At 39.9% G+C, this 20,972-nt stretch overlaps 1 protein-coding gene and 1 long non-coding RNA gene across 4 annotated transcripts in view; one reads left to right on the top strand and one right to left on the bottom strand.

Moving 5' to 3' along the window:
* PDZRN3 (PDZ domain containing ring finger 3) overlaps window positions 1-20,972 on the top strand; it is a 223,113-nt gene that overhangs the window by 64,873 nt on the left and 137,268 nt on the right. The gene's annotated exons all lie outside the window — the stretch shown is intronic.
* The window catches only part of LOC105508359, a 47,015-nt gene that overhangs the window by 25,290 nt on the left and 753 nt on the right, over window positions 1-20,972 (bottom strand). The gene's annotated exons all lie outside the window — the stretch shown is intronic.

Raw genomic sequence — 20,972 nt, 5'->3', positions numbered from 1 at the left:
AAAAAAAAAAAAAAAAAAAACCCAGATAGTGGAAATTCAGGGTAGTCAATGGAAAAAATTCAATAAAGCTGAATATCTTGGCACCACAGAGTGGTGTCCTTTGAATGTTTATCATTCAAATATACATAACAATACCAAAAAGAAAAAAGCATGTGAGGTGATGGATATGTTAATTAGCTTTATTTTGGTGATTTCACAATGTATACACATACTATCCTATCAACTAGTATACCTTAAATTATTTTTATTTGTCAACTATACCTCCATAAAACTGGGGGGAAAAGCCACTCTTTTAAAGGCTTAATAGAAAAAAAAAATCCAAACATACATAACAGTTCAAAATGCATTGTTAAAAGAGCAAGTTTAAAAATACTATGTATAATATGGTCTCATCTGTGTAATTTAATAATGGACATGGGAGTAGAATAACAGTAGGAAGAAACACACCAACGGTATGGGGTTGGATAAGCACACAAAACTTTAACTAGTTTCTTTGTTTTTGAGACAGAGTTTCCCTCTTGTTGCCCAGGCTGAAGTGCAATGGCGTGATCTTGGCTCACTGCAACCTCTACCTCCTGGGTTCAAGCAATTCTCCTGCCTCAGCCTCCTGAGTAGCTGGAATTACGGGCACCCACCACCACGCTCGGCTAATGTTTGTATTTTTCGTAGAGATGGGGATTTCACTATGTTGGCCAGGCTGGTCTCAAACTCCTAACCTCAGGTGATCCACCCACTTTGGCCTCCCAAAGTGCTGGGATTACGGGTATGACCACCGTGCCCAGCCAGCAAGAGAATCTTAAAATGCCTTTTTTTATGTCATGGTCTACGTGGAAGATTTGTTTACATTTAACCTTTACATCTTCTAGAACAATCAGTTACTGAAGATCCACTGAGACAACATGATTGGCCTGGGATTGACACCCAGGCAGTGTAAACAAACACATCCTTGTATTCTTGCCCAGGTGCTGGTTACCTGCTGCTTTCTGGTCATCTAGAGAGACCTGTAAAATATTTCTGCTGATTTCATTTTTGCTTTGCCTTTCTCTACCTGTAATTATTTAATAAAGCCATCAAAGTGGGAATTTCATTGTGTACTTTTTTCCTTAGGTTGTTTATAGAACTGTGAAGACCTGTCCTAATGCAACCCCATTAATAGTTCCCTCTGCAGAAAAACTCCAGACTATTCTTATCTTCTCTTTTTTCCCCTCATAATTTTAGGTTCTAATGGCATCTCTTTTATCAGTAGCTCGGCGTCTAGAAGATTTCCAAAGCTCTTTTGAAAATTATTACTTAAATACAACCTTTTAGCGTACAACTCTGCTGAAACTATGTCAAGCACCCATAGGTTTCTAGCATTTGCAAACATTTATATAGTATCAGAAAATTGGAAAGTGGAAATAAAATAAGATATGGTCTCTGCATTCAGTGACCTGTGCAAATACATTGAGCTAAACACCACAGTGTAAAATACTAGATGCTTAAAACTACTAAATTAGCCACTTACGAGACTGTGGGTTTGGAGACATCTAGAAAGTCTTCTTGGTAAAGGTGAGACTTTGCTAATAGTTATTCAAAAAAATTGCTATAGAAGTCCAACATGTATATATTGCATATATAATGTAGAAAAAAGACTGGAAAGAAGTAGCAGAATCCCAGCCAAGTGGCAGCATATGTAATGATTCAGAGCTTGTAGCCTTAAACCAGAATGCCTAGTTCTTCCTATTACTGGCTGTTGGACCACATAACTAAGGTTACTTAACTTCTCTCTACATCAGTTTTCTTGTGTAAAAAGGAGATAATTATGGTACATAACTCATAGGCTTATGTGGGTTAAATGAATTAATATATATCAAAAATTTAGACCACTGTCTGACCTAAAGAGTACTCAATAAATGTTAGCTATATTGGGCATATTTAAAAGGTGAGATTAGGGGAGATTGTATTTTCTTCATAGTCTTAAATTTTCTGGACTTTCTACAGTGAACATGTTGGACTTTGATAGAAGAAAAATATTTTTAAAGTCAGGTCTTTCAGTAAGCTTTTAAAGATATATATACCACAGGTGAGTCATACTTTGATGACTGAAAAGTCAGTTTGAGCATATTTTAATGAAGGTTAGGCAACATTTTTTGCTGACATTCAACTCAAAAATGTTTATTAACCGCCATAAATGGAATTAAAAGTTTTCCACAAGTTCCTAGGACCCCTTTGCTTCTTAAGAAGTTTTAGCATACATTAGAGTAGACAGTTTCATTCCCTTTATCGCTTGTAACAGTAAGGTATATTTTAAGAATTGGGTAAACATGCATCTCAGGGGTAATGTAATGTGTTAAAGTTGTTTCCAGAAAAGATTAATAAATATAAGTTTTTATACCTTCTTAGAGGAACTTTCTGCTACATTGTAGTCTCTAATCATTTATTATACTCTTGTGCTTTATCATTGTATTAGTCTGTTCTCATGAGTCATAAAGAACTGCCCAAGAATGGGTAATGTATAAAGGAAAGAGGTTTAATTGACTCACAGTTCTGCATGGCTAGGGAGGCCTCAGGAAACTTAAAATCATGGTGGAAGGGGAGGTAAACACGTCCTTCTTCACATGACAGCAGGAAGGAGAAGTGCTGAGCAAAGAGGAAAATGCACCTTATAAAACCATCAGGTCTTGTGAGAACTCATTCACTATCACAAGAACAGCAGCATGAGGGTAACCGCCCCCATGATTCAATTGATGGGAACTACAATTTCAGATGAGATTTGGGTGGGGACACAGCCAAACCATATCAGTCATTTTATGAAAATACTACACATGTCCAATATAGAGGGTAGTTCCCTTATTTCCCAAATAAGAAGATTCAAAAACATGTTTTTTGGTTTTGTTTTTATTGGAGGGGAGCATCCTGAACCGAATATGTAAATGTTTACAGAGGCATGTGAACTGTCCATTCATACCATTTTTTTAGCTATATATATTTAGGGTCACAGATAAATCACATATAAAATGCTAAGTGAGAAATACTTTTTGCTGTCGTATTTTATGAAAATTTTTATTAAAATTTTCCTCAGTGTTTAACACCAATTATTTGCTTTGTCAGCTCATGAGAACTGTTTTTTTTTTTTTTTCATCCAACAATTTTCAGAGCATCTGTCCTCACTTTTATCTAAGTCATTAGAGACACGGCACTTCCTGAATCATACTTGTCATAGGAAGTATTATCCTGAGCCATAAATCTTCATTCATGCAGTACTTTAACATATTTTTTCCATTCATTCTATGAAAGTATATTTATGCTCACCACAATTAGCCACTTACTGATTGCTTTTTAAATTAATCTTAAAGGTTGTTTCCAGTGCCATCTGATGCTTGGAATTGTGTAGATATACCTAGCAGGAATAAATACTAAGTCTGTGTCAGTATTTTTCCCCTTGGTTTCAGTTGTCTATTGCTGTGTAAAAACCCTTCCCAACTTTGTTGCTTGAAACACCCAGGATTCATTGTTTCTCATAAGAATTTTCTGCTGGTCTCATGTGGACTTGCTCATGTCCTAGCTGGGATGGCTGGATTGTTCATCTTGCAGTTGGTGCTGCACAATGGTGGGCTCTCTCTCAGTGGCTTTCATGTCCAAGGAGGTTCACACAGGCTTCTTGATACAGCAGCCTCAGAGCAGCAAAAGGGCAAGAGCGGATGCTGTCTGGTCTTTGAAGTCTCACTCAGAAGTCATATTTTGTCACTTCTGCATTCTGTTAGTCCAAGTGAGTCCTGAGGCTTGCCAAGGTTTGCAGTGAGGAAATCGATTCCACCTCTTGCTGAGAGGAGCAGCAAACAATTTGTGGCTATTTTTAACCCAGTACAACCTCAATTTTAACTGATTGTCTCTAATGACTTCTTCTGTAAGCATCCCAAACATCCCTTGATTGAAACTCTCTCAAGGTGACCTGTCTTCCTTCAACAATATTTTGTGGTTCGAAACTATGTCATAAAGAGAGTGACTTGTGAAAACCTATGTAAGGACCCAGATGTGAGGTGACTGCCTGGTCTGAGAAATAATGACCTTATGTTATATTTTTGGAAAGGTGGGAAAGCCAGCAAAACAGGCCCATGGAGAAATGCAAATCTGTCATCAGCCTTGAAGGATGGGGCAAATTTGGTGGTGCCCTGGTTAAGGGGGAACAGCACTGTGTCTTGCTGGCAAACCCTAGGAGACTAATTTATAAAATTAACATTTCCTTGAGAATATGCTTTGTTACTAGAAAGCAGTTTGATCAACGTACTCTTGTATAAGCAACTAGATTAAGGAACAAAAGAGACACCTTAAGAAACACAGTGAGCCTTCAGAGAAGGAGAGCCATCGTATTACTGTAATTAGCAAACATCTCTTATGCATCAGTTGGGCTGCCATGAGGCTGTAATTACCAGGTCTTAGAGTTTGCCTCTACCTACATCATTGTATAAAATGAAAACCAGATGAAAAATCAAATGTTCTATGCGGGAGAAAAATGGATGCAAAACAAGGCTTGCAAAACTCTTAAGTGCTCTATATTGCTAAAGGTTAACTGCATTGCCTGACATGAGGAAAAACCAGGAAACTACTCTAAATGAGGAGTAGCATCAAGAAACCACAAAAGAAAGAGCTCGACATAATAAATACATTATTAAAATGCATAGTATACAATGTAAAAGGCAGTCTGCAATTTTTGAATTATGTGTCCTATAAAAGCACATCAGGTAACTATGTGTAATTGGAGTCCCTGGTGCTCTGGCAAAGCTCATTTTGCTGACCTTCAGAAAACTGCACTGACTTTTTTAGGAGTATTATTTTGATTTGAAAAAGCTCTTCTTTGCCAGTAAGGAAAAGTACAGTTTTTACAGAAAATGAGACAACCACAGTGTACTTAAAGTGTATGTAGTTCATGCATGTTCTCTGCAAGAAAATTAAAAGTCTCTGTTTTTCATTCAGAAGTAATTAGAGAATGTTTTTTGTGGCTGCTGGAAAACAGATGCAAGACTCCTAGAAGTCTGAAGTGTAAAATTAAAGTGGAATGTATCATTGGGTGTCCTAATCTTCAGGTAATGGCCTAGGCCTGGGTCAAGTGAACAGACTTTGTTTTCCCAGTTGTACATGTACTCCATGGAGTCTATGATCATGCCCACTCGAGATGTGACAGAGCATTAAAGAGTCATTTTGGTCCAGAAATCCCTGTTAGAACATTAAACTGGGTGCTGATATTGACCATCATACCTGGAAGAAAGGCCTCCCATCATTTCTTAAAGAAGGTAACAGTTGGGCTGGGTACAGCAACTCACGCCTGTAATCCCAGCACTTTAGGAGGCCGAGGCAGGTGGATCATTTGAGGTCAGGAGTTCGAGACCAGCCTGGCCGACACAGTGAAACCCCGTCTTTACTAAAAAAATAAATACAAAAGTCAGCCGGGTGTGGTGGTGCAGGCCTATAACCCCCACTACTCGAGAGGCTGAGGCAGAAGAATCGCTTGAACCCAGGAGATGGAGGCTGCAGTGAGCTGAGATGGCACCACTGCACTCCAGCCTGGGTGACAGAATGAGACGCCATCTCAAAAAAAAAAAAAAAAAAAAAAAAGAAGATAACAGGTCGTATTGACCTTTCACTAACTAGTACTGTCTATAAGTTCAGAACATTCCATTAAGGTGGAAAGTTGAGGCCCTTGCCTGGGAATTGTTGATGCCAAGTATCAACACATTTCCAAATATTAGACTGATTAGTGTCACAAGTTTAAGCCACCTGGTCAAATAAAGCAAATTTTTCACCCTTATTAGAGTAGGTTAACTGTTGTAACAAACAACTGTAACACTTCAGAGGCTTAACACAATATTTATTACTTGTTCAAGTCAAGGGCCAAATAACAGTTCATCAGGGCAAGGGCTCTGTTCTTTGCAAGGATTCAGGAACACAGTCTTCTTCCCTCTGTGGCCCTGCCTTCCCTAGGACCTCTGAATCTTTCCACTTGGAAAGAGAATGAAGATCCAACAGGGGAGATTTTTATGGGGCAGGCTCAAGAGTGGTGTACATCGCATCTGTTCACATTCTATTGGCCAGAACTCGGTTACCTGACCCCCAGCCAAATGCGAGAGAGACTGAAGGCTGAATTGAGCTCAGAGCCCAGAGCGGCATCAGTGAGCATTAGCAGTCTCTGCCCTAGCTTTCCTGTTGAGGACCAGGGCAGAGGGTCATAGCAACTGGGACTCTCAGACATAATTTTCAGTCTGAGTACAAAATAGGAGTCCTCTCCAGTGAGCCTGGATTATATGCAACGAAAACAACTCTTGCAATACAGGAGAAATTCTCCACAAACAGAGAAAATAAGACCCCACCTCTGCAACCCCCACCGCCTAACAGAAGTAAAGCCACTTGATCATATTTCCTTCAGCATCCCTTTCCTTTCTCGTCTCTGATGCAGTGGTTCTTGAATGTGGAAAACCTCTTTCCCTTGGGTAGAGACCTACCACCATGTGAGACTTAAGGACCAGGACAGCTGAATAACACGTGTGGCATTCTAGACACATGGCCTTCCTTTCAGTCTCTAAATTATGTATATTGGTTTAAAGAAGCCTTTGTTTCTTAAAATAAGTTCTCAATGCTCCAGATTAGAAGCAGCTGGAAATCTTTGGGAAGGGGCAGAGGTTTCAGATGTGCCTCTGTGTATTTTTTTTCAGTGGACATGACAGATGCTCCAAAATGACACACATACCTGTCGTGCCAGCAAAGCCACATCCTCAGGGTGTCTGCCTTAGCGGCAGTGATGCCTGGATCATCAGGGTGGGCTCTGGACCGCCACAAGCAGTACCTCTGGGGATCCCATTGTGGGAACCTCTCCACCATTTCCATCCTGTCAACTCCTCTTGTGGGCAGGCTACGAGGACTCCAGGAAAGTATGGAATGGAGCACTGGAATCAGAATGCTCATTCTTGTATTAATTCAATGTAATGAAGCTTTCAACATCTCTGGGATGCACAGCTGGTTCCTTGGAGTCATTAAAGATAGCAGATGCCAAGACCTATTAGAAATGTCTTACAGTGAAGTGCAGTGGCAGAGACCTTTGTATTTATTACCATGAGCAAAGGTTACATCCTAAAGAAAGAAATTACAGTTACATTCCTTGGGTGGTGGTGGTTGTTGTTGTAGCTCAATCACATTTATTGTTTGTGTGTGTTAAGGGGACCTGTCTAAATCATATCATATTTTCCTTTTACTTTAGTGTTACATAATATATAATTACAGAGAAACCCCAAATCCAAATCCTTGTAGAATTTCCCTTTACCTGCAGTTAATTCCTAAGCCAAGTTACTTCAGGGCATAGCTAGAGTCTGCTTTGCTTGTCTGTGCAATATCTCATGCATGTGGGTGCATAATAAATGGTATTCTGCAGTCACCTTCAAGGTGTACATTATGGGTAAGATTTACACCGTATGTAACAACAGAAGACTGGAGAATGACAGTTTAGGAAATGCAGGTTATAAGCGTGCAATTACTCTAATTATGGACCTAAATGGAACTTGACTTGTTTTCACTCTGTAGTAAGCCCATGTGAACTGTCAAGTGAAACTTTCACAAGATACTCTCTCCCCGGAAAGACAGCTCTATGGACATGTGTTTGTTTTTATTTTCCCTAGAGCCTTTGCTTTTACTTTAAGCTTTGGGAATAGGGATAGGGGTACCAATAGCCCATGGCTTGGCTAACAAATCTTTGCCTTTGCTGTTAGTGGGCATTCGTATTACTGATGCTCCAGTTAAGTCTCCATTCAGGTGTAGAGAGAGGAATCCTTGGATACTGTTAGGGCATTTCCAAGTGCTTATTTGCATATCTTGATAATATATTGGAGTGTGAAGAAATGCATGATCATCACAAAATGATTGTCACTGTATTGTTCTGCTTAGACTAAGCTCTGCTGCAATGACAAACAACTTGGAAAATTTCAGAAACCTGCAACAATAATATATTCTTGCTCTTGATATATTTCCATTTTGGGTCAGCAGCTACTCTGTTCTGTGTCATTAGGTTTCTGGAACCCAGGCTAAAGGAGCAACCTGCCACCTGGGTCATTGCTGGTGTTAAGGCAGAAGGAAAAGACAACATGGCAGACCCAGGTGATGGTCCTTAGCCTTAACCCCCCTGAAGGGGCAACCGATGACTTCACAGGCACACGGCATTAACAAGAGACAGAATGAAGTCTGACATCAGCAGGGCAGGGAAGTATCATCTTCCCACAGGGAGGGGCAGCAAATAGACTGAGCAATAAATAATACAAGCTGCTGCACTCGACAAGGCACAAGAGTGACTTGCTCAATGCTGTCCTTTGTAAACCAGAAGTTTTTTGAAGACCAGATAGCAAACTATTAGAAAGACAGAAATGGCATCTACCCTCTTTTCTGAGCCTCAGTTCCATAAAGGTGTCTTAGAATCATCAGTGTCAAAAGATGTTATCTACAAGATGTGAAGAGAAGAACAGGAAATCTGTGAAAAGTGCAGCAGAACAGGAGCTTAAGAAAGGCAGTACTGCCTAAGCAAGACCTAGGGGTTCCTGCTGGCCCACGGACCCCTTGTAAATCTTGCCCCATGGTTTTCTGAACCTCCTGAGATCTGGTCATTAGTTCCCATGAACATATTCCTTTGTATAAGCATTCCATTCCAAGAAACTACGGAATGAGTCTGCTCCTTTCACCAGAACTCTAAGAGTTAAAATAATAAAAATCAACACATAATATGAGATGCACTAGCTGTAAAATTCACTTCCAAAGATGTGGGGATGTCCCAAATTCAAAAAAAGAGAGACAGAATTTAACCTCCATTGGAATCTTGACTGAACATGGAATATTTCTGCCAATGGAATTAGCATAGCTTCAGAATAAACAAGAGTAGGTCACTCATTCACCCACTGATTCAGCCCTTCATTGCTATGTGCTGGGAATTGTTGCAGGTATTAGGGGGTTAGAGGAAAGACTGAGACAAACAAGAGCCCTGTTTCTGAAGCATTTACTTTCTAGTGGGTATGACAGTTAATGATCAATCATTTGCTCACTTGTAAATTATTCAAAAAATATCTATTAATTAATTATTAAATGTTGGGGACTCAATAGTAAGCAAAAGAGTCAAAAGTTCAGTCCTCATGGATCTGCATTTTAATGGGGGAATAAATAGAGAATAAGTTGTAAATAGAAAATAGTAACCGCCAAATCGACATATAAGACATCCGGTGGTACTAAGTGATACAATAAAAAATCAAGAAAGAGGAGTGGGGGTAGGGAGTTTGAGGGTAAGGACTAGAGAGTTGGAATCAGATGTGCTGTTTGGTATAGGGTGGCCAGACTAACCTCACTGAAGAGGTAACCTGCATGCAGAGGGAAGAAAATGAGGCTGATACTCAGTGAAGGAACACAAAGAGCAGAGTGCAACACCCAGTAACACCATCTATAGCTGATTTCTTTGCTTTCTCTATCCTGGGTTTCTTACTTTGTGTATTACACCTTGTAAGACCCTCCCACTTCAAATGCAGGGGCAACTGATGACTTCACAAAGATAGTGGTGGTTACTGTGGATATTTGGTGGATATTCTGTTATATGGGATATACCCAAGATAATTCCCTAGGCCCCTCCTGTTACAAAATTTTGAAACAAAAACAATTTTTTAAAGCCCTTTGAGTTTCTAATATGCCATGGATAGATATTTTTTCAATTATTGCATTTGGAGTTGAAAATAAAAAAGATGGATACATGATTTAAAATTGTGCTGATTCTACAGCTCTATAAATAATTGAAATTTGTTTTTGAAAAGATTTGAGTAAGTGGATAGAGGTAGAAGTTTTGGGAAGAAGTTATATCCTCCTCAGTGGCTTAATCATCAAGCAAAATTAAGGCAAGTAAAAATTGCAGCTGGCCTGTGCACTAATTTGGGATTCAGTTGCCTTTGCCTTAACTTTCGCCAAAAATAAGCATTAAAGAATACGGAAACTTAATTAAGTTAAGTTAATTAAGAGAGATTGCTAGATGAGGTTATTAGACTTCTTTTGTAAAATGCTTCATTTCTGATCCATTTGATGTCAAACATTTTTTCCTGTCTTTGATGTTGAAATAATCAGATTAAAATCAACTTGTTAAATGTGAAACCAATGGACATAAAGACTCATTGAGTTAAAGACTTCTCAAAGAGTTTCTGGGTTTGCCTTTTTTAAACTATGATTTTTAGTAGCAGTTTTGTTTGTGAATGCAGTTAGTGGCTAGATTTCTAGATTCTTCTGGTCAGTAACACTCTAGCCAGCAATCACTACACTGAAGGGATGAAGGATAAATTTGAAATGAGATCAAATTCCTCACTTCTTAGATTACCGCAATAGACCATTAACCCTCTAAACAACAGCCATGGCAATATATGCCCCCAGCAAATAACATGGAGGTCTGTAATGCCACTTCCTTTACTCTCCCAGGACTGAACATGCCCTTTCTGCGAGGTCATCTTTGTTCTTGGTTGTTTCTACATGCAATTCAGGTTGTTTAGTGGAAAACAGGTAGATCTTAAAGTCCTGCAAACCCAAGTTCCAATCCTGCTGCTGTCGAGCTGTGAAAACTTAGACAAGGTCTTTTCTAAGCACCTTTTTTCATGTGTTTGCCAGAAGTAACAATATCACAGTGAGTGTGTAATGAGGATCAAAGTGAGATGACATGAGGAACGCCATCAGCACAATGCCTGGCTCACAGTAGGCGCTCATTATTTGTTGTTTATGTTTGCAAAGCTGGAGAGACGGAAATTATTATTCAGGTGTCCTGACCTTGTTTGGGAGTTATCTCCACAATTGGTAGGCTTCAGCTGAATGTCACCAAAGAAGAGTTTTGTTGAACTAACACTGTGTTTAAAAGTGCTTGGAATTTGGCCGGGCGTGGTGGCTCACGCCTGTAATCCCAGCACTTTGGGAGGGGAGGGCAGATCACGAGGTCAGGAGATCAAGACCATCCTGGCTAATACGGTGAAACCCCATCTCTACAAAAAATACAAAAAAATTAGCTGGGCGTGGTGGTGGGTGCCTGTAGTCCCAGCTACTCGAGAGGCTGAGGCAGGAGAATGGTGTGAACCCGGGAGGCAGAGCTTGCAGTGAGGCAAGATTGTGCCACTGCACTCCAGCCTGGGCAAAAGAGCGAGACTGCGGCTCACAAAAAAAAGAAAAGAAAAAAAAAAATTTGGAATTTGTTGCCAGTGATTCAAAATTGGGAGACTTTTACAGAAAAGTCTGGAGTTTTGGCATTATTTTCTGCAACACTCTACCTCTCCCTGAGTCCTCACAGAGCCAGCTATTGGCAGGGTCTGAAAGTGGCTGCTTCCGCTGGGTGGAGATGTGTGTGCTGGTTTCACTTCCCTACTCCTTGTTTCTGTCTGAACCCTGAATGCAGCTGAAGTGTTGATGACACTTGGTCTAGACATTAGGCTGATCAGACTCAGTGAGCCAATGTGTGTATTTTCTGTGTAGCATCGGGAATTTGGGAAGTTACATGTTTGTCTTGAGATGCGTTTGTCTCTGGACCAGGAAGGCAGTCCCTTGCACACCCCTGACTGAAGGAGAGATGCCTCCTTCCAAGGAGGAGGCTATCTCTTTGATTGAGAATACAGCTTTGGTAGCAACTAATCAGAAGTAGTATTTGGGAAGGGGATTGGGACACTGGGTCAGGCAGAAAGATCAGCCACTCTAACCAGCCATGGAGCACAGTGATAGATACAAACCCAAGTCATCCTCAAGTGTAACACAGGCAAACATGGTTATGAAAGAGATATGAACAAGGGAAGATTAGGGAAATAGCATCAGTAGAGTAGGACACATCAGTAGAGTAGGACACAGAGTAGGACACTGACTGTGGAGAAGCCAGAGAGAAAGGCAGGATTCATTTGATTCAAAACAAACAGGATAGTTCATTTTCCAGCACCTTTTGGGACAATGTTAGCACTCTTGTGTTTTTTTTTTTTGTTTTTTTTGAGATGGAGTCTCGCTCTGTCATCTATGCTGGAAGTGCAGTGATGATGCAATCTTGGCTCACTGCAAGCTCAGCCTCCTGGATTCACTCCATTCTCCTGCCTCAGCCTCCCAAGTAACTGGGACTACAGGTGCCCACCACCACGCCCAGCTAATTGTTTTTGTATTTTTAATAGAAACGGGGTTTCGCTGTGTTAACCAGGATGGTCTTGATCTCCTGACCTCATGATCCGCCCACCTCTGCCTCCCAAAGTGCTGGGATTACAGGCCTGAGCCCCTGTGCCCAGCCAGCACTCTTGATAAAGTAAAGATACTTAGAAATTATAGTCAACTAATAATCTTTTCAATTTATCTGGTGTTCTTCAGAGCTTTGTCCCTTATCTGATCTTCATCATAACCTGCTAAATTTGTCACAACAAAGTTACAGAGTTGTTGTCAGTTAATATTCTGGTCCATTGAATGAATTAATGACATCTCTTTCTTAAAATGCAAAGTTTTGATCAATTACATTTTGAGGTACACAAGAAATGAATAGAAACCAAAGAGTTTCCTGATTTTCTCCCTAAGAAATAAATTCAAACTTTCTGGTTTAAATGTACTTTAAAAAGTAAATAAATAACAGAAGAACATTTGATCTGTATTGTTCTTACCACAGTTTAAGAGACTACATTCAGCTATGAATGCCATTTACAGTTTTGTTCTTATATTTGGCCTGGATTTAGCATAACCAGGTACATGAGGACTTTTTACAAGATCACTTTAATGGTTACTTTGATTTAAAAAAAAAATTCTCAAAGCACAAAGAATTGCCTTGGTTTTCATAAAAACTTGAATATGTTGTCATTGATACTGTGGTTATTCATGTTAAGTTCTCTAATGTCCATTTCTGTGAAGGATTTTGTAGGGAGCCAGTACATAATCGTGGTTTTGTCGTTTGGTAGTGGTCTTATGTAACCACTTAATTTTTATTGCAAGAGTGTTAAGTCATAAAAAGTGTCTCCACTGCTCAGTAAAAGAACCAGATCTCTCTAGACATCTTTGTGGTCATTGTTCTAGCATTCCAGCATTAACTTCAAGCTGATAGAGAATTCAGATCAACAGAACCACTGTGGTGAGGCCAAAATTTAACCCCCAGAGGGGAACGGGAATTTGTGTTCTGTGGCTTTGCACTGGGCTTTTGTAATGGTTATCAGAGTTTAAGAAATTATGATTACATGAATGGGTAAGAAGTAAAATCATGCTAATAATGTTGATGATGATGGTGACAGCTAACATTTATGGAATGCTTACACTTGCCAGGTACTGTTCTGAGGGCTTACTGTGCATTAATGCATACAGTTTTTACAACCATCCTATAAGAAAGGGACTGTTACTCTCTCCTGTTTATAGATGAGGAACCTGAGGCATAGTGAAATTAAATGACTTGCCTAATATGTGCATTTAATGAAGTGGCAGAACTTAGATTCAACCCAGCCTGACTGATGTTTGTTTTTGGTTTGTTTGAGGGAATTAATGAGTAAGTCAATCAAGACGATGTAGTTGGACACAGGCACTTTGAAACAGATTTCTTATCTTTCTATCCAGCCCCTTGCCATCACCTTGATAACCAGCTTTATTTTACTGTTGCTGTGATTTCCTCACCCCACCCTCCCATAGCCCTTTTGCTTAACAAAGTGCTTTGCAGATGATAGAAAGCCAGTATTTGCTGGCTTGAATTAGAAATGAATGATCTGAGCCATACTAGGGTACAATGAGGCAGAAGGAGTCCCAAAGGTGGCAGTGCAAACTTTCTCACCGTAGCAGGGGTATAAAGCCACATGGAGGGGTGGGGACTGTGGGCAGTGAAGAGCATGTGGCAGAGAAACCTCAGGCCACCTGTTTACAGCCCTAGATAGAGGCAGGTGTTTGTTTGCCCTGGCTTAGTACAGTTTTGTCTTAATGCATTGGGACAAGCACATGCCAGTGGCAGGGGTGCCGGCACCGAACACTTGCACAGTCTCTTTCCCCGCAGCTACTGAACAAGAAGCTAGACCTCCGAGCTCTTGAGATTTCTTAGTCCATGTTTAGAAGATAGTGAACAAAACCTAGCTTATGTAGAAAGGCAGGGTATAAGATTTTTTCCAGCAGAGGTGCTTACTTTTTATTTGCACACATGGGCCACAGTTCCAAATCCTTTCTCCACAGTCCTAGCCTTGGGGACACAAAACGAAATATTTATAAGTATACATTAACCTTATCAGAGTGATTTTGGAAAACAGGGTGATCAGCAAGTTTTATCTCCACTAACCTTTGGGTTAGTGATCTTTTTTTACAAGGTTTGCTCTGTGTGTGTGTGTGTGTGTGTGTTTGTGTTTTTTCCCCACAAAAGATTCTTAGGACTAAATGTGTCCACCTTACCTTGCCATTCCCCTTCTTCCTCCACTCCAAAAAGCATGGATGCACAGAACTCAATACCAGATTGTACAAGTTAAGAAATTCTTCACCAATATCCAATCCTGCAATCTAGTTCGTGCTGTTTCACCATCCTGTAAAAATGGTTCATTTTGTTACTTTTTTTGTTCTTCACAACATGGCCCTATTATGCTATGAATATAATTAAAATCCAACTGGAAATAGAGCGAAGAATAGCATTTAATGTTTAAATTTGCAGAATTTGAAATCAACCATATTACTTCATAATCGCATATAAAAGATCATCCTCTTTCTGAGTCAGTTGTTTATTCTTGACAGTTTATCCCCAAGAGTCTCCCTTGGGCTAAAACTGGGCCATGTTTTCTTTTGGTAACGTTACTCTAACAGTGCTCCACTGGATATTGCGTGATTTGTCTAATCTTTATGGATGATTGCTTGCCTTCATTGGCCATTCTTCCCATTGAAATGTTTTTCTCTACACTGGTAACCTCGAGACTCCTTAGGAAGCTTCCCCTGGCCTTCAGTAAGGATAACAGCCTTCCTGGCACACCAGATAATGCAGGACTGGGCGTCGGAAGATTTTTAAAGACAGCTGCTCAAAATACCTGCATCCCAGGCAGGTCTAAGGTGGAGAGATCCAAGGCAACCACGTCAGTAATAAGCAGTCATCCAGCCCTCAATCTCTTTAATCTGGGGGAGCAGCCCTTGACCTCTGAGCCCACTGTTTTTTGACCTTGACTTCCATACTTCTGAGTGTCAGCAAGAGTGATTTGTCCAGGTTTACTGTGTGCGGACATAAGCCGGCAGGCTTTTGGCTGTGCCAGCACAGAGAGACCTCATGAATGGAGCCAATGAACATCTGCTCATCATAGGATAAGAGTTCTCTGTTCATGTTTTGCCTAATCTGAGTAAATAGGGGTTTATTTCCATCCTTTGGTTTTTAGGTCAAGTGGTCTTTCTGGGTGGTCTGGGACATGACATGAAAAGTGATTATTTAGGATTCCTCTTGTCCTTCTTTCAACAATGCTGAGCCCACATTAACCAGAGTTCTGGAAAATGAGTCTTTCTACTATTAGGAATGGGCAAATTCTTTTCATAATTAGATAGATCACTTTAAATAGCTCAAAGAAAGACAGCCACTTTCCCTGAAACAACTTTATTCATAGACCTGAGAATTCTGAGAACAACTCAGAATTGTATGATTTTTCTTTTTTCATGTCCTAGATTTAAGAATTGGAAATAGCAAGGCTGACAGTCAGATTCTAGTACAGATGGAGTTTTCGATTCTTCATATTTTATAAGAGAAATTAGAAACTTTTAGAAAGAATCGCCTAACCTAATATCTACTGCACACTCAAGGACCTCAGCATTCTAGCTGCCCTTTACTATGAAAGCAAGATATCTATGTCTAATGGATTTTCAATATTGAATTGGTAAGATCTAGGATGGAGTATAACTTGTGGCCTTAAAAACCATTTACTGGTTCATATCCTGTGCAGAGGATAGGAAGTGAGTAACAGAAGCTAGCTTTTACTGAGCACCTACTCGATGCCAATCCCTACATGAGGCCTTCTCCATATATCGTCTCCTTTCATCCTTACCACTGTGCATGAGGAAGCTTATATTGTCCCCATTTCACAGAAGGTAAAAACTAAGACTTAGCCGGGCGTTGTGGCTCACGCCTGTAATCCTAGCACTTTGGGAGGCCAAGGCAGGTGGATCACCTGAGGTCGGGAGTTTGAGACCAGCCTGGCCAACGTGGTGAAACCTACTAAAAATACAAAAAATTAGCTGGGCATGGTGATGAGCACCTGTAATCCCAGCTACTCAGGAGGCTGAGGCAGGAGAATCGCTTGAACCCAGGAGGTGGAGGTTGCAGTGAGCCAAGATCATGCCATTGCACTCCAGCCTGGGTGACAAGAACAAAACTCCATCTCAAAAAAAAAAAAAAAAATTAGCTGGGCATGGTGGCAGACGCCTATAGTCCCAGCTACTTGGGAGGCTGAGCCAGGAAGCTTGCTTGAACCCAGGCAGTGGAGGTTGCAGTGAGTCAAGATCACACCACTGTACTCCAGTCTGTGCGACAGACCGAGACTGTCTGGGGGAGGGGGGGAAACTAAGACTCAAAGAATTTATGGGACAGGACTGGAGAATATGCACATTCTCCACATCACTCCATCTGTATGTCCTCAGTTCATAATTGAATAAGCTTTTGTTTGATGGCTACAGATTTGTTCTTCATAGATATATTATAGTTTGTTTCTGACTGCTCCTGGATGCAAAGTTGATGTGAAAACCTGACAGGAGAGATGTAATGGAGATAATGTTCTGAGTTTATGCTGGCAAGACTGGGGCTTAGAAAACAGAAGTCTCCAGTTCTCTAGTTCCTTGTCTGTGGAATGGATATGGGGATACTTTATGGGTTGGTGTGAGAATACTCTGATATAATTATGAATATATAAGTAAATTGATTTAATGACTACTTAGCGTCTTTTAGTATTGAGGCTGTGGATGGCATTAGGTACACAGTGGTGAATAATAATAGTGCTCATTTTACGAAGGGCTTATTATGTACCAGAGAGCATATTAAGTGCTTTTCTTGCGTCATCACTTTTGATTTTAAGCATAGAAAAAACATGAGGTAGGTAATATTAACCCTACATCCACTTAAGATGAAGAAACTACCGCCCGGAGAGGTTCAGTAACTTGCTGAGATCATATAGCCTGTGCACAGCAGAGCTGAGCTTGGGACCGGACAGTCTACCTCTAAAGCCTGTATTTTCACCATGACATCCTAATGTCTGGCTCTACTGACACAGAGGGTCCCTGCCCTCAGGAAACTTGCAATCCAGTGGGGAAAGGAAAGAAACGAAGCAAATATAAAGACAATGCACAGCTAAGTGCCATGAAGGAAAGGGACAGGGTGAGATGAGAGAAACAAGCAAGGAAAAAAACCACCTGAGACTGGCTAATGCGGGAAGCCCTTGCTGAAGGGGTGAGACCCAGAAAATGCAGAAGGCAAAAAGTAGGGAGCAGCATGCCTTGCCTTGGCAGAGGGAACACCATGTGTGAGCCTAGAGATGGGAAAAATCTGGATACCAGGGGCTCAAATAGAGTAGCTGCTCATCATGAGTGCACGTGGTTATTGGTAAAGAATACTTTGAGCTTAAAACGTATTCCCAATCATTTGGAAGAAGGACTCTGCAGCTGCCTCTCTGGATTTAGTGCCTTCTCTATTTTGTCACATATATTCAAATTTATGAACATGAAGGAGACTCAGCCTTTTCTTGAATGCCTATAAGTGGCCACATTTCACAAATCCTCTCCCTTCTCCCAAATGTGGGAAAACAGAAGGAAGGAGAAGTTTTGAAGTTCTGCCTCCAAATATTTCCTCAGTGGTCTTTTATAGGGCTTGATTCCTTAGAAACTGACATGTGTTCATAAAACATGGCATTCCTCTGCATATATATATGACTTAACAAAATTATAACTATGAGCAAGGAAGCCCTCAAAAAAGCAGTTATTATAAATGCTGAAACACGCTATGCATAAAATTAATGGATGTTAATTTATTTGCTTTGCTTTTAACAGAGCCATATCATGGAAACCACCAAAAAAGACTTCATGAAAAACCTTTCTTCTAGTACCTATCCATACCTTTTGACTCTGCCATAGGCGGCAATATTTTAAAAATTTTGTAGATAATATATATAATTTTATTTATATAAATACATATATTTTATTATAACTATATTTATAATATATAATTTATCATATCTATGATTTTCATATATTATCTTTCATCTTTCATGCCCTTTTGTGGTATGTTTCACCTCGTGAGACACACTGAATATTTTCCCAAAATGTAAACTAGGATTATGTTCACTTTTAATTTGCATGCCTGGGTAACAATGTCATTAACCTTTGCTACTCCTTTATAAATCGAAATTAATTAAACTGGAGCTTGCCAATGAAAACATGCCCTTTTAAACATAGATTTCTGGTCTGTAGCCCTGTCTAGGGAAAAAAAAAATCTCTTTTATTAGAAATTGTTGATCTCACATCAAAGCAGCAAGACAAAACCAAGTTCTCTTTCATTTTTAATAAAAAGTCTTTCTGATCTCCAAGGGCACACCTGACCATGCCGCTTGCAGTACAGGCAGCCTGTGATGAGTGGCCCACAGCAGTCAAAGCCTGTGCTTTCAGAGGTCGCTGTTTTTTCCGAACTTGAACTTGATCTGTTCAGAGAGGCTAATTTGTTACTCAGAGGGAACTTGAAATCTCCCTGTGATTTCCTTCAGATTGCTGGTGGTAATATGCATCACTGTGGTTTTTAAGCTTTTTTAAAGACTTACTATGAATATCTTTAGGAGAAAGGAGTTTTGTATTTTCTTACTTTACGTAAATTAAGCCTCAACTTGTTTTAAGTTTGCAGCTAGATTGTCTGCTAGGCTCCAAAATTCTTTGATATATTTACAGCCTTGACTAATAAAAAGGATGATGGTATCTTGCCATGGCTTCTTTTTGCAGGACTCTATATTAAATAGTAAAAGTCCAAATGTTTCCCAAATACCCAGAATACAGGGCCTTGTGAAGGGAGAGGTCCTGGGGAAGTGTAAGCATGCCCTGTGGTATCTGCTTGTAAGAAATATTTCATTTCACTGAAACTATCCATTACTGATTTTTGCAAATCCAATAAATTGACTCCCAGGCTCTGAACTTCTTTTACAGAACTCTTTGGATCCTTTGCCAGGGTCTCAGTGAATGCATTCTCTACTTGTTCATTTCCTGCTGCTTTTTGAAAAGCCTTCTGCCTCCTTTCTGCCAGTCACATCTGTTCATTCCTAAATGAATGCAGCTTCCAGAAAGCAGTGGCCAAGGACATCTGAGCAATGGGAGGGCTGTCTGCTCTCCTGCTGTGTAACATTGAGGTTGATGCTTGTCTTCTGAAGCCCTTCCATCCCTGTAGTTGTGCCACCATATTTTTCTTCAGACCTTTAACCAACTGTTCTGTTTTTGTGGTCATATTTTTCACTTATTTGAAGTGCTGTAATTCATAGTCTTTCGTAACTTTCCTTGTGACCCTCAGTAAAACATTTTTTTTTCTTCCTGTAGAGAATCACTATACAATGCTTTTGTTGTTTGATATTTTATATGCACAAATGTGTGTATTTGTATGTATGTGTATATATTCATATGTGTACATACATATATAGCTATTGTAATTTGTGACTATTTAAATAAATGGTATATAATTTATTCTAAAGTTTCTTAAGGTAGTCCGTTATGTCATCTCTAAATAATGAGAGTTGTTTCTCTCTTTCAAATATCTCTCCCTTTTGGCCCTACATGGTGGCTTATGCCTATAATTCCAGCACTTTGGGAGCCCAAGGTGAGTGTATCACCTGAAGTCAGGAATTTTAGACCAGCCTGGCCAACATAGTGAAATCCCATCTCTACTAAAAGTACAAAAATTAGCTGGGTGTGGTGGTGCATGCCTATAGTCCCAGCTACTCAGGAGGCCAAGGCAGGAGAATCACTTCAACCAGGGAGGTGGAGGTTACAGTGAGCCAAGATTGTGCCACTGCACTCCAGCCTGGGGGACAGAGTGAGACTCCATCTCAAAAAAAAAAAAAAAAAAAAAAAAAAAAAAAAAAACTCTTCCTTTTATTGTATTTTTCTTGTCATATTTCATTGGCTAGAACATCCTGTGCTGTCATAACTTTTCATTTATATACACATCATTGAGGTTTGAGTGAATTGATAGTTAACAGTTATGTCCTACAGTAGTAATTCCAATTTTGTCATAAAACATAAAAACTGCAGACCAATACAAGTAATTCATGTTAGGTACAACTATTAAAGACCAAATTATGTCATCTCTAAATAATGAGAATTGTTTCTCTCTCTCAAATATCTCTTCCTTTTGACCGGGCATGGTGGCTTATGCCTATAATCCCAGCACTTTGGGAGGCCAAGAGCAAATCTTCTGTAAAGTGAAATATTCCTCCAAAAACAAAGAGGACAATTATTGTAGTTCCATTTATCGGGTGCTTCTAAGAGGTCAGATACCAGGTTAAGAGGTTAAAAACTCAATGTATTTAATTCTCACATCAAATTTCTGAGGTCTTACCATTGTGCACCTTTTACTGCCAAGGAGACTAAGACCTAGAATGTAAGTAACTTGTTAGACATTATCATAGCATGGTGATAAATGCAGACCCTTCTGAGGAGCACACAGCCTGCTCACTTTACGGCACTACCATGTTTTGATGCTTATGTCCCCAAGGTAAGTTAAAATGTCTCTCATTTTTATGTCAGTAACTGGAAAGTCTAAAAGTTAAATTAAAAAGAATTCCACTTGTGAGGAAGATAATAATTTGGATGTGTATCTCCACATTTAGTGTTGCTGTCGATCAGGGGCCAGCATACTTCTTTAAAGGGCCAGTGAGTCAATATTTTAGACTTTGTGGGTTATGCTATCTCTGTCGGAACTACTCAACACTACTGACATGGCATGAAAGCAGCCGTCGACAAGATGAAAGTGAATGGATGTAGCTGTGTTTCAATAAAAC

Source organism: Colobus angolensis, unplaced genomic scaffold (genome assembly GCF_000951035.1).
Source record: "Colobus angolensis palliatus isolate OR3802 unplaced genomic scaffold, Cang.pa_1.0 Scaffold160, whole genome shotgun sequence".
Taxonomy (NCBI): domain Eukaryota; kingdom Metazoa; phylum Chordata; class Mammalia; order Primates; family Cercopithecidae; genus Colobus; species Colobus angolensis.
This window is presented reverse-complemented; position numbering and strand designations above follow the sequence as displayed.